This window comes from Patagioenas fasciata, chromosome 1 (genome assembly GCF_037038585.1).
Source record: "Patagioenas fasciata isolate bPatFas1 chromosome 1, bPatFas1.hap1, whole genome shotgun sequence".
Classification (NCBI taxonomy): Eukaryota; Metazoa; Chordata; class Aves; order Columbiformes; family Columbidae; genus Patagioenas; species Patagioenas fasciata.
In genome coordinates this window covers 163222924-163234968 of record NC_092520.1, presented here as the reverse complement: position 1 = coordinate 163234968, position 12045 = coordinate 163222924, and the positions used below count along the sequence as shown (strand labels likewise).

The following is a 12045-nucleotide window of genomic DNA, read 5'->3' as shown; positions in this document are numbered from 1 at the left end:
CTTTAGCCAGTCCTGTTTCTCCTCCTCTTCTGTTATCTAACAGCATATGCAAACCCATCTGTACACACTGAGGCCATCCAGCTCTGCCTGGTGACTCCAACAGAGGCAGCTGGACATATATAGGGAGAAAAATATATGAACAGAGCAAGCACATGGTGATAGTTTTCAAACCACCCATAACCAGAGGGGGCATCGCTGAATTTAGCAAGTCAGGATGTGCTTTCCTTCTAAAATTTTGCCTGCTCTTTCATACGCTCATGGATGCATTTGACATTTAGAAGAGCCTATGGCAAAGAAGTCTACAGCTTAATCACCTGGAATGTGAAGAACAGTCTCCTTTTGCTTAAGTTGAAACTGTCACTTGCCATCTGTTCCGTGTGATTTCACCAAGGTGTCCCAGTGCAAGATGTGGGGAACAACTGCTTCCTCTGTATGTGACAGTGCCACAGAGAGAGCATGACCCCTCTCAGCTGCCTCTTCTCTAGGCTGAATAGTCCTGTTTTATTTAGTCATTGCTTGTACAGGAGGTATTCAGTAACATTCTGTACTTTTTCCAGTTTGCCTATATTTTTATTTGGGATCAGGAAACAGAACTGAAGAGTTCAGTACAGCATACAATTGCAGACTGGTTTAATGATTTTGTTTTGTTTTGTTCTTTGTCTCTTTCCTGACAATTCCTAGTATCTGCCTGTTTGTCTGCTGAGTTTACTATTGTTGTTATGTGTCTAACTTAACATTTTTGAGTTATCTGTGAGCGATCATAATAAGCTCAGAGGCTGATGCATAGGTAAATTTAGAAGCATGTTTACCCTTTTGTCTAGTTTGTGCTTAGCTACACTAAATTTCATCTCCTGTTTCACCTCCCAGCCACTCCCAACAGAAATCCTGCATGTTTTCACAGTTGACCCTCATCCTTTCTGTTTTGAATAGCATCATTGGACACCTCCTTCCCGACAATATAGAAAAGCACAGGTCCCAAACAGGTTCCTGTGGAACTCTTCCGGGTGCTCCATCCACTGCAAGAGCTGATCATCAGAGCCCACCATTATTTCCTCTGTTCACCAGTGATTTATTCATGGAAGGACATTGGCTCTTATTCCAGTATGGCTTAATTTCTTTAAGAGGCTTTGAGGAGTGACTTTTTGAAACTCAGTAGGCTGCCAACCAACTTTCTCTTCTGGACACTTTTTCACTTTAAAAGCTGTATTGGGTTTGTGGAGTCTAACTGTTTTATAAATGCTCTGGTTATTCTTCAACACTATATCATATTTGCTCACTTATTCTCCAGTTATTTTAGACCTACTAGCACCACTTTATTCAGTATAAATATCAAGCTTACTGGTCTATAGTTTCTCATCTACTGTAGAATCTTCTTAAAGATAGTGATTATGTTAACTGCTAGTATTAGGGCAGTTTTAAGTGAGAGACTATATACAACCTTGAGTAGTTTAGCTGTTATGTTTTTCAGTAACATCAATAATTCCTTCAAAGCTCAAGGAGTAAATACCTTCTTATTCTGGCAACTAGCTTTTTTTTTTTTTTCTTTTATTCCACATTGTTCATTTGTTTTAAAGTTCTGCCAGCACTTCTGTTTGAAACAGACCCTTTGAGTCTTCCGTGAAGAAGTGCTCTGATGTGAGACTCTTACCATGCTTTTCCATTATGAACAGCAGCAGAAATATTTCTGCAGAGAAACTGTCTCCTTTGAGCACACTGCCTCGTATAACTTGATCTATTGTCTTCGCAGATTCTTTGCCAGGATTCCTCATTCTGAAATGTTTTTATGCTTTTTCCAAGTTGCTTGTTAGACCCTCTCTTATTGTATTCACTCTGTTTTCAATTCTTCAACTAATATTCTGAAAGTTGTCACTTTTAGTTTCCCCTAGTGGTATTATTACATAAAGCTTTGGCTGTATTCCCGTGCCCTGTTCTTTTCATCCATATTTTCTATTCTTCTCGACAAACAACCTCAGTTTCTGTTTACCAGGCTGTCTGTATTAATTGTGTCCTACATCGTTCCAAGTTTGTCACCTCCGTATTCCAACAGGCAGTACTACTATGTTGACAGAGCACAGCAGGGGCGTCCTGTCTCTGACAATACAGAAGAGAGTCCCAGGCCTCAGATCTGGCAAAGACCCAGGATGGCACATGTACAGAACAGATGGAACCGTAGAAAGTTGTAGCTGCTAAGACTTAATCGGTTTATTACTGACTCTGTCAACTCGCTTTTTATTAGAAGACTTACAGCTTGCCCCATTTGAACAGAATTTGACAGCAGTGTTATTTCGGCTTTGATGACTTAGTTTCCTTTTGAGTCTACTTTGTGTAACAGCTAAACCTAATTCTGTTCTTGAAAGTAGAATTTTTCTTTTAGATTTAAGAATTCAGTCAATTCTAGTTGCTATTGACCAATAGCTATTCTCACTCTACCTACTCAACAAAATACATTTCTGTAGTTGTAGATGTGTTCACTGATTTGTCCATTCTATTAATAATTTTATGAAATTTCTCTAATTACTGACAATTATATGGGAAACAAGACAATATTTACCTAATATATGATGAATAAATATGTTGCTGAATAATGTTTTGTTTCCAAGCTTTTACCTGATTCTTCAGTTCTATTTTAACATTGTCAGAAGTTGCCATTATCCTTGCCATGAGCAAAATGCACAGTTTTTGAAAACTCTGGCTGAATTTAAAGTCCTTGATCCAAAGCACAGAGATATCTGATTTGTTTAAGAATAGATCTAAAAATATACCAGTTGTGATAGAAGTAGAACTAATGGCTGAAATCAGTGTCTCAATTTTTTTATAATGGAGATGTGGAGGTTGCCAGGTCTGGCAACACTATAAACATCAGAAAACAATCACAATCAGAACTATTACTTAACACCAGCAAAAGATAGCGTGGAAAGCCCCACCTCACCAGGTGGATCAACAATAAATCCACTCCCAAATACAAAACAAATGTTACATCTGGCTCTGATTTCCTTGCCTGGTTTTTCTCTTGTTTTTAATGCTTCAATTCAGTGATTCTCAGCTTGGGGGTCACTGTGCTGTGGACTACTCACTGATGTGTACAGGGATACAGACTAAGAGTAATAAGTTATATGCAATGAAGTTTAGAACTCTTACAAATAAGCTAAATGTTTGTAATGCTAATGACAAGCAAAGTTACTCCTTTAAAGTTACCTAAGTTACTATTATAGGAATCTGTGCAGTCTAGCAATTACATAAATCTAGCTCTTGCTTAGTAGCAATTGTAAAATTGAAAATACTGCAAAACTATCTCATAGCAATAGCTTTCTTGCAGTGGGACAGAAATTATACTATGCACAAGGTAATGAACATCATCTCTTTTCATTATTGAAGATGATGTTAACAGGCACTTGGTATAAAGATAACATGCATCAAAAACCTGCAAGATTTGGCTAGAAAAATGATTAACTTACTGATGATTTTTCTAAGTCTCTTAGAAGACTGACTGAATTCCAGAAAATATGCTAATACTCAAACAATATGTACATACAAGGCCTGACATTTTTGCATCAAAGAATCCGGGTTGTGCCAATTCCATGGTCACCTGCCTCCTGGAACTCAGTGGTTTGGGGAATATTTTAGGAGACTAGATGCACAAATATGTGTTCTTAGTGTAGTCCTGTGGTAGGAAGGGTTAATATGACTTCATCTTTATAGAAGTGAGATCTGAGTGTGATACCATCCTGTAGTGCCTGTGAATGCTACTTGTTGTGCTATGCACTGTATGAACACACTGCAGAAAATGTCATCAGTTGTGGACAGTTTGACATGTAAGATGTGGGAATAGTTGAGTAAATGTGTATTCGCAAAAGCAGCAAGAAACAATAAGGTATTTGAGATCTTCACAGTTATTTTTGGCATTGACATGGGCTAAAATTAGACGTGCTGAATCCTTTCCTCTCCCTGGCAAACCTGCACCAAGCATGTCAGAATGATTTTTGCTACTAAGATAACTTAGAAATAGGGGGCAATTAGAGTGCGAGATACCAGTTTTTGTGCCTGTGAGTGTGAAAAGGGAAAGCTCTGAGTCACGTAGACAATGAGGTTCAACCTTTGTGAGCTAAATACTCTGAATCCTTCAAGTGAAAGATAATGATTTATAAAAGTGTGAATGGTTTACAGTATCCTGCTGTAAAACGGGAATGCTGATCTTTCTTATTGCCACACAGTAGCAAAATTTGTCCAATGTATTTCTTATTTCCAAGTGAAGACACTGCAGATAACCATCGCAGTTACCAACACCTTTTGTGTCTGGAATGACTGCTGAAGATCTCTGTGGTCATCTGCTAGAAACCTGATTTAAAATTTGTATTGCTGGCATGAAACTGGTTGGGGAATTTTGCCTCTCAGACATTCTAAAGCCTGGGACCCCAGTGGGAGACATGACTCACTCTTCTTGTTAAACCATGCCGACTGTTTTGCTGTACCTGAGTATTACGTAGTGCTGCAAAGCCCAGGACCTCATTTAAGAGCCATGGACACTAGTTAGAAATTGTGACTGTCTCGTTCCAGTCATTAATTTGTTTTGTCTATGCAGCTGAAATGAGTGTTTCTTGGAGTCCACACATTGCTCTCAGATTGTGCAGCAACAAGAAATTCAAGAAATTATTATGTTGAATCTTATATCTTCATCTGATGGTGCAATCATAAACTCGTGCTGTAGCAGATTGGGTTCACCATCGTTAACTTCATTAGTGAATAGGTTAGATGGCTGGTGAAGTAATCTAAACTTGATTTATTAGCATGACCATTTAGTTATGACTTGTGCATGTAATCGTAAGTCATCCAAGAGCCTGTGAGAACTGAAGGAAAACCACATCTGATATTTTTTTAACCTTTTGTTCTAAAAGAGCTTAACGTTTCGCCAGAACATCGCAGGCATTTTCTAAGAAGAACACGGTCCAAAGATATTCCCATAGAAGTGCTCTGGTGCAATTCTGATTTCTTAAATACCATCTTTTACTTTAGATGTGGCCCAACACATTGGAATTTTCAGAAGCAGTAATATATATCAGTGTTACAAAGCTGTAAATGTTTAATAGAGGCACCTTATAAGCTCTGCTGAAAGCAGTAAATAAAATAAAATTAGGGAATAAAAGTTTCTAGTGACTTCTTAGCTGTGTGATGAAGTGCGAGGAATGCAGGGAACTGAAGTATTACATGTATCTCCATTAGGAAACACAGCTGAAAACCTGCCTGACACAACCTTCCCCAGAGTTTTGCGCTTCAATCTTATGCCAAGAAGATACTGCCAAATAAGCTTCTCAACTCGCACTGCAGTTTGTGCCTGTCTATTATGCATTTCCCGGCTTTTTATTTTCTGCAGCAGTGTAATGTCACACAGCATCATTTTGCAATTAGTCTCATTATCCAAAGTATGTGGTAATGGCATTTATATCTATTCATACCTGACCACAGCTTTTGAAAGATGTTTTGCTTCTAGGTTTCAAGTGGTTGTTGCAAAGGAGAACTCTGTACATGCATTCAAGAGTAGTAATTAATCTTGTCTAAGTATATTCTCATGATACTGCTTGGTGTTAATTTCTGTCCATAGAGAGAATGCAGGTGTGGTACAGGGCATGCCCAGATGTATCAAGGCATGTGTTTTATAGGCTATATTTCTTTAGATATTAGGCCAAGGATTATTTTATGTAACAACATGATTATAATATTGGTATTATTTTAAGAAGTGAGTAAATAAAATGTGATTGAAACACTAACATATGTAAATTAGGAGGAACTGTGTTTGAATACATTAGGTTATATGTAATTCTGCCAAATCAGGTTGTGGGACCCTGGTATTTGACAGTTGATTACCAGAGAATGTTCATCTTGGGTTTTCTATCTGCAGATCTACTTCACAGAGATGGTATGAAAAGTCATTAGTATTCACAAAGCACTTAAACAACGAGTGAATGCAGTAGAAAGGGTCATGAGGAATTTTTATGGTATGTCTAAAAATGTTCCATAAAGATGGGTTGAAAAGTATTCAAATTCAATGTTGTTTAAGTATTAAGAGATCACTTAATTTTTAAAATATATTTGCGTCTAAAGTCAGTCTTGTATGTGCAGCGTTTTTAAAGTGACATCAGTCACAGGGAATTTGCTGCCCTGTACAGTTCATGACAGGAACCAGGTGCTTCAGATGTTTAACTGCCCTGGTTGGTAGGGCTTGGAAGATCCAAATAAGCCCTGTAATCTGTGTAAGGAAAACAGGAGCACAGAAATTCCATCTTTCCATGATCACATACGGTCAGGCCATCACTCAAGTAGTTTGTAGCAGTATGGGGGTGTATTCAGAGCAGTTTGGGTTTGTTAATAGCAGTAAGTAAGGCATGGTGGCCACTTTGTGAGAAACAAGCTAACACAAATTACTCAACACTACTCACTGAGTGCTCTTTGTGTTCCACCTAAGAGATCCTGTGGAAAAAGACATCATGTGGTGATGTCAGGAAAGGCAGTATTGTCATGCATGTAGTTGTAAGAATCTGAATGAAAGTTACTTAAGTCAACAGTGTTCTGACCCATTCTGAATTGGTTGACTTTGCAGCCTTGATTTTCTTTACATGTCTTTTGTCTATATTATTGGACACTGAAAAAGAAACAAAACCAAAAAACAACCAAAAGCAAAAACAATTGAATTAATCCTCAAGGTAACTTCTCTGAGTTTAGGAGTAACAACGTTGCGTGGTGGTCTTGCCTGCTATAATTGGAGCCTTTAAAGACACTGGATGAGTTATTTTGCAAAACTGAGATTGCTAGTTTTTAGTTAAATTGTGTGTGTGGTTTTTAATAGAAACTTGAGTTTTGAAACAATGGAGTCTGGATTTCTCAGTGGAAAGGGCTGTGTAACAGAGATGGTTGTTGCAGCATAGGTTTCTCTGCCAAAATCCTTCTCCTCTCATGTGAACAAATTCAGTGTATGTGTGCCTACGTGTAGTGCTGCTGATCCGTGTGTGATCAGTGGGTTTTACATTCCCAAAGGATCTGCACATGCTCAGCAAATCCGATTCAACTATATTGCATGTGCACTATCTAATACTGCTGCTTTCAGAAAGTGCTTACAAGTGAAATCAGGGTCCCCTTTGTCCCTAAGAAGTCAGGGAGCTGAGAGACTGCAGTGACTGATGTGAGGCCGAAGGCAAAGTGGGTGGCTCTCAGCTGGCCACGAGCCAGATGAAGGTGATTGGCCAGTGATATGTAGCCTTGAGGATGCAGGTTGGGCATCCCTGCTTGGAGTCATCTGACCACTGCTCTGGTAGGGAAGTACGAATACGTGGTTATCAACATTTGTCTTCGTAATAGCTGATCAAAAAGAGAAATCTTTCAGCTTGTTTGTGGAAGGCACCATTTGTGTTCAGTGCCTGATTATTGTCAGCATAAATTTGATTACCTTTGGCAAGCAAACTTTACTTTTCTTAGAAAGAAATGCAGCATGGTGAACATTTTTAATGTCTGTGTTCAGTAAGTTTAATTTAGTGGTTTAGAGGTTTAATCTTAGGGTTTTTTTTTAAGGAATGCATGTGACCCCCAGTAAATGGAGTTAAATGTACTCATGAAAGTCTCTCATAATTGAATACTGGGTTTTGTGTGCCTGTGTCACAGGACCTGCATGAAAACTAAGAGCGAATCAAGCCTGTGTCTGTGAAGGCAAAGTGGTGTGGAGGTTTCTTACTCCTGCTTTGGGTTCACGATTGTCCCTAGAAATTGCTGGGGCTTCACCACAGCTGTTTCTTCAAGTCTTTTCTAAGTCTTGTGCAGACCAAGTAGGAAGCAAAGTGTTTAAGTTATTTCTTCCTTGTAGTTTCTCTCAAGTTTGGTTGTGATCCTTTCATTTGGATTTTACTTTTTAGGGGCTTTGTTTACTTTTCTTCTTCTTCTTTTTTTTTTTTTTTTAATCTACAGATGTTTCTGCAATGTACTCAGCCCAGATGTGCAGGCTTTTGTTTCGTTGTTGCCCTGTTTGTTTCTGTCCCTGTTCAGTTCATGAAGCTGTGCTCCAGAATTCCATAAACTGGGGCATTAGCTGGTTTGGAGCCTTTATGTAGCCGTAAGGAATAGGAAGCAGTTTCTCAAATTCCCAGCTAATGTTTTGAGCAGTCAGCAGGGGCCTCATGTGAAAGAATTGATTTTCCTTCCCACATGCTTTCTCTTTTCGACTGGCATCACTTTTTAACTCAGCTGACTTGGATGCTGGTTTGAGAAGATTGTTTCACCTCTGAAAGAGTCGAGATGGAAATTCTGTTCAGCTGTCAAAAATGACAATGTCTAAGTGGATATCTCCTCCCAGTCTTCTCTTAAAATTTCTTGGGGGTGGAGGGGGAAGTGATCAGTAAAGTATAATGATACATTGTAGCTGAGGTTTCTGTGGGAACAAGAGCACTCAGGTAAACACAAATTTATTGAAAAAGGAAGGACTACCTGCCCTATCTGCTTGTACAAATAGATGACACAGCCTGACTGATATCAAATGCTTCTGTAGGTATGTTGATACTTCTGACTCCCACACTTTTCTGCTGTTCTTTTCTAGAGAGAGACTTTTAATTCTGTTTTCATGCTCGGAACAAGTCGGACACCTAGATAATGAAGTTGTAGGTACTTGCCGAGTGTGTACAGTGGGGGAGGATGCTTTTGGCAAGAAACATGGGCCAAGGGGGTCCCCGCTGAATGAATGTCCTTGTGCAAGGTAGAAGACCACTTGCTCGCTATCGCAGAAAGATAAGCAGAAATTTATACAGCTCTGCAGAAATAGACGTAGCAATAGTTGTCAAACATTTTTAAAACATGGATCATACATTTGTATTATTTATACTAAGTTAGAGAATATTGTGTTGGTAGTTACTTAGATGCGCTTGTGCCTTTAGAAACTGCATATTCCAGTTCCGCAGTGATGTGAGGATGGTGGGGTGGGGGGAAGGCCTGCTTCTCTACAGCCTTGTAGTGTGGTGTAATAAATGTGATGGCTCAGGAGGGAGGAGGCATCTGGAATTCAGAGTTATTTGGTGGAGACACTCTGACTAAGTTTATACTGCTAAAAAGAGCAAGACCTGGGTGTGAGCTCAACTGCTGCACTGCTGATCGAGCCTATGGCTTAATTATTAGCAAGGTTTTCTGGCATGGTTTTGGTTCATGCTACCTAGCGCTCTCCTGTATCATACCTGGGGACTGTTTGAGGAATAATGTGCCAGGAACCAGTCCTTACATGTCACAGCATCAGGTTTGGCTGCCTGTGTAGTGCTACAAGGACATTAGTAGCCTTTGCTAGCTCAAAACCAGCTCCATGCCCTTAATCAACACACTGGGGTGTGCAGCACAGACCTCAGTTTCACGCTATGAAAACACCGCTTGGGGCTGTAGTTCAGCCCTTGCATTATTTCAGATGCTTTTGAAAGGGGAGGAACCTACAGATTATTATTTCTTGGGGACACCACATGGAGGAGACCCACTGTCAAGTGCTTTGGAGTATGGATGTGGCAACTGTTGCTTGGCTTTGGAGCCACAGCATAGTCTCTGGCTTGTCTGCCTCCATTTACTCCTTTTTTAGTAGAATCTGTCAGGCCCATTCTGCTGGTAAACACACTGACAAGGATCTCTCTTTTCTTGGAACCAGCACCTAGCAGAGATAGGCAGGATGGTTCATTCTTTTAAACTGGTTCCACTGAAGAAGCTGGTGTTATCTCTAGTTGTGTTTCTAGTACATAGTGTGCAAACCACTGTGTGGACGTGTCAACAAGCAGCTTGATGCTCTGAGGTGAAGTTGAAAAAGTTAAAATGCTCTGTAAAATTTGAGACAAATCTCATTAAAAATAACTTTGGGAAATTGAATTTTGGCTGTTTGTATGCCTGGACACAGGGTAGTGTGTTGTGAAGGGGCTATGCACATAGCTCCGTGCAGGACTTTATATTTACCGTTGCTATAAAGTACTTCAGCAAGTTCTGTTCGTGTTTTCACCGTCATCATGTCTGCTGTGGGTTTCATATGATGACTTAGCTCTTCTGTGACTCGAGATCCTGGAATCATAGAATCATTTAGTTTGGAAAAGACCCTTAAGAACTGACACTACTCTCATAATTTCTCTGAGCTATAAAGGTTTATTTTGTCTTTTTTTAAAATGTTCTCCTCTTTCAGCATCAAATTGTGTGTCTTAGATCCCATGCTTTTTGCTTATGACTTGGAGATATTCCTCAGGCAATATATTGATTCTTTTTATTTTCTTTTTTTCTTCTTTTATTTTTTTTTAAATGACTGACTGACACACTGAATTTCGGAGCTTTGTGCAAATATTTCTAGGTTCCCTTTCCTTTCAGGGATTTAGGAAGCCTACATTTTCAGTTGGTGACTATTCAGCACTGATCCATGAAGATCATATGTTGGATATAATCAGTGTCTTTCTGATCATTTATCCAGCTCTGCTCATTCAGTGAGTCACCTGTGATCTAGTCAGGCTCTGTCAGCCTAACCTAATCAGCTCCTTCGTAGTTTTTGTTCTGGGTGCCTGCCTGCTTGTCCTGAACTCTTGCTCTGGCTCTTTGGTGTCAAGTATTGCTTGGAGTTACTGAATAAAGAAAAAAAAAAACCTGCTCATATGCTTTAGTGAGTATTTCCAGTTTCCTTATTTTTGAAGCTTTTTTCTTCTTGATTACACTTGGCTTCCCTGTGAATTACTTGTTTTACCTGCAGGTATTTCTTTAATTTTTTCCTCTCACGCAATGTCCTTGATAGATTGCTTCATAGGTAGGAATTGAGGATACTTAATCTTCCTCTTAGACATCTGATTGGATTCCCTGGTCTTGCAGTGTTTCTCCGTGGCCTCCTGGCTCTATGTAAACAGGGAGATGAGTCATAACTCCTTTGGCTTTGCAGGAATAATACGTATTGCTTGCACCCGGGCGTTCTAACACGTCTGTGTTAGTTCTTGTTTGAAATCCTTGTTACTTACATATTAATTCAAGGTAGTAGATCAGGCTGTAAAAAAAGCAAGGTTAAGGTTCACTTAAGTAAGTAAACGGAATTAAGGACACTTAACTTTTCCCTGACTGAAATGTGTTTTTCCAATATGTTGAGTCTGTGTGTGTGTCCCGCCTTTAGGGCACCCTGTAGTTTTATAGTTTTACTTCAGTCACTTGACTATGTTTATCAATCAACATGTAAACAATATGCTGCAATCTAACAGGAGAAGATATACAAAAATATTTGTATGTAAGTGTGTAATATATTTACTAGAAATATAACGTCCCTCTAACCTTAACGATTCTGTAAGTCTGTGTTACTGACATCTATTTTAAAGGTGATTAAGAGATACTGGTGAACTATAAGAACTAATAAACTTTTAAGTTCTCTATTTGTTTGTATAAAAATGCAAATACGTTTGTAAACCATATTAACTGAGAAGTAGCCCAAAACATTATGCATTAGTTATTTAGTTCATACTGGGTTTTTTAGGGAAAGAACAACCATGAACTTACATGTTTGGATGTTTTTCTTCGTATGAAACATTTATGCCTTTGCAACTATGGAATTATGTAAGGGCAGATTTAAAAAACAAAACAAAACCTCATATTAAGGTTTTTAAATTATATTAACCTGTTATGCAATAAATCTGACCTGAAGTACCACAGTTTAATAATTGGTGTGCTAATATATTTGGGTTTTTTCTTCATAACTGGACAGACAATTAATAGTTGGAATAGCTGAATTTTATCCTATGAAGCGATTAGAGACAAAGAATGTGTGTACTACGCAGTATTTTTGGGAACATGCTGCACATGTATTTGAGTAGGTCAGGACAGAATGAACATCTTTTTGACAGAGTTGGGTATCGCTCCCCATGCTGGGGACACTCGGTGCCTTTGGGCCACACTGCCGTGCACCTGGGCCGCACTCTGTGTGGTCTGGGCCCCCGCAGGCTGCCCCACAAGCACATCTGGGTCACTCTGCAGGAACCAGAGCTCGTAGATACCCTTGGATCCTGGCAGATTTTGGGAAGAGGCATTATTTGCATG

General features: G+C 39.2%; 1 protein-coding gene across 4 annotated transcripts in view; it reads left to right on the top strand.

Annotated features, from left to right (window-relative positions):
* PAWR (pro-apoptotic WT1 regulator) overlaps positions 1-12045 on the top strand; it is an 82729-nt gene that overhangs the window by 41919 nt on the left and 28765 nt on the right. The gene's annotated exons all lie outside the window — the stretch shown is intronic.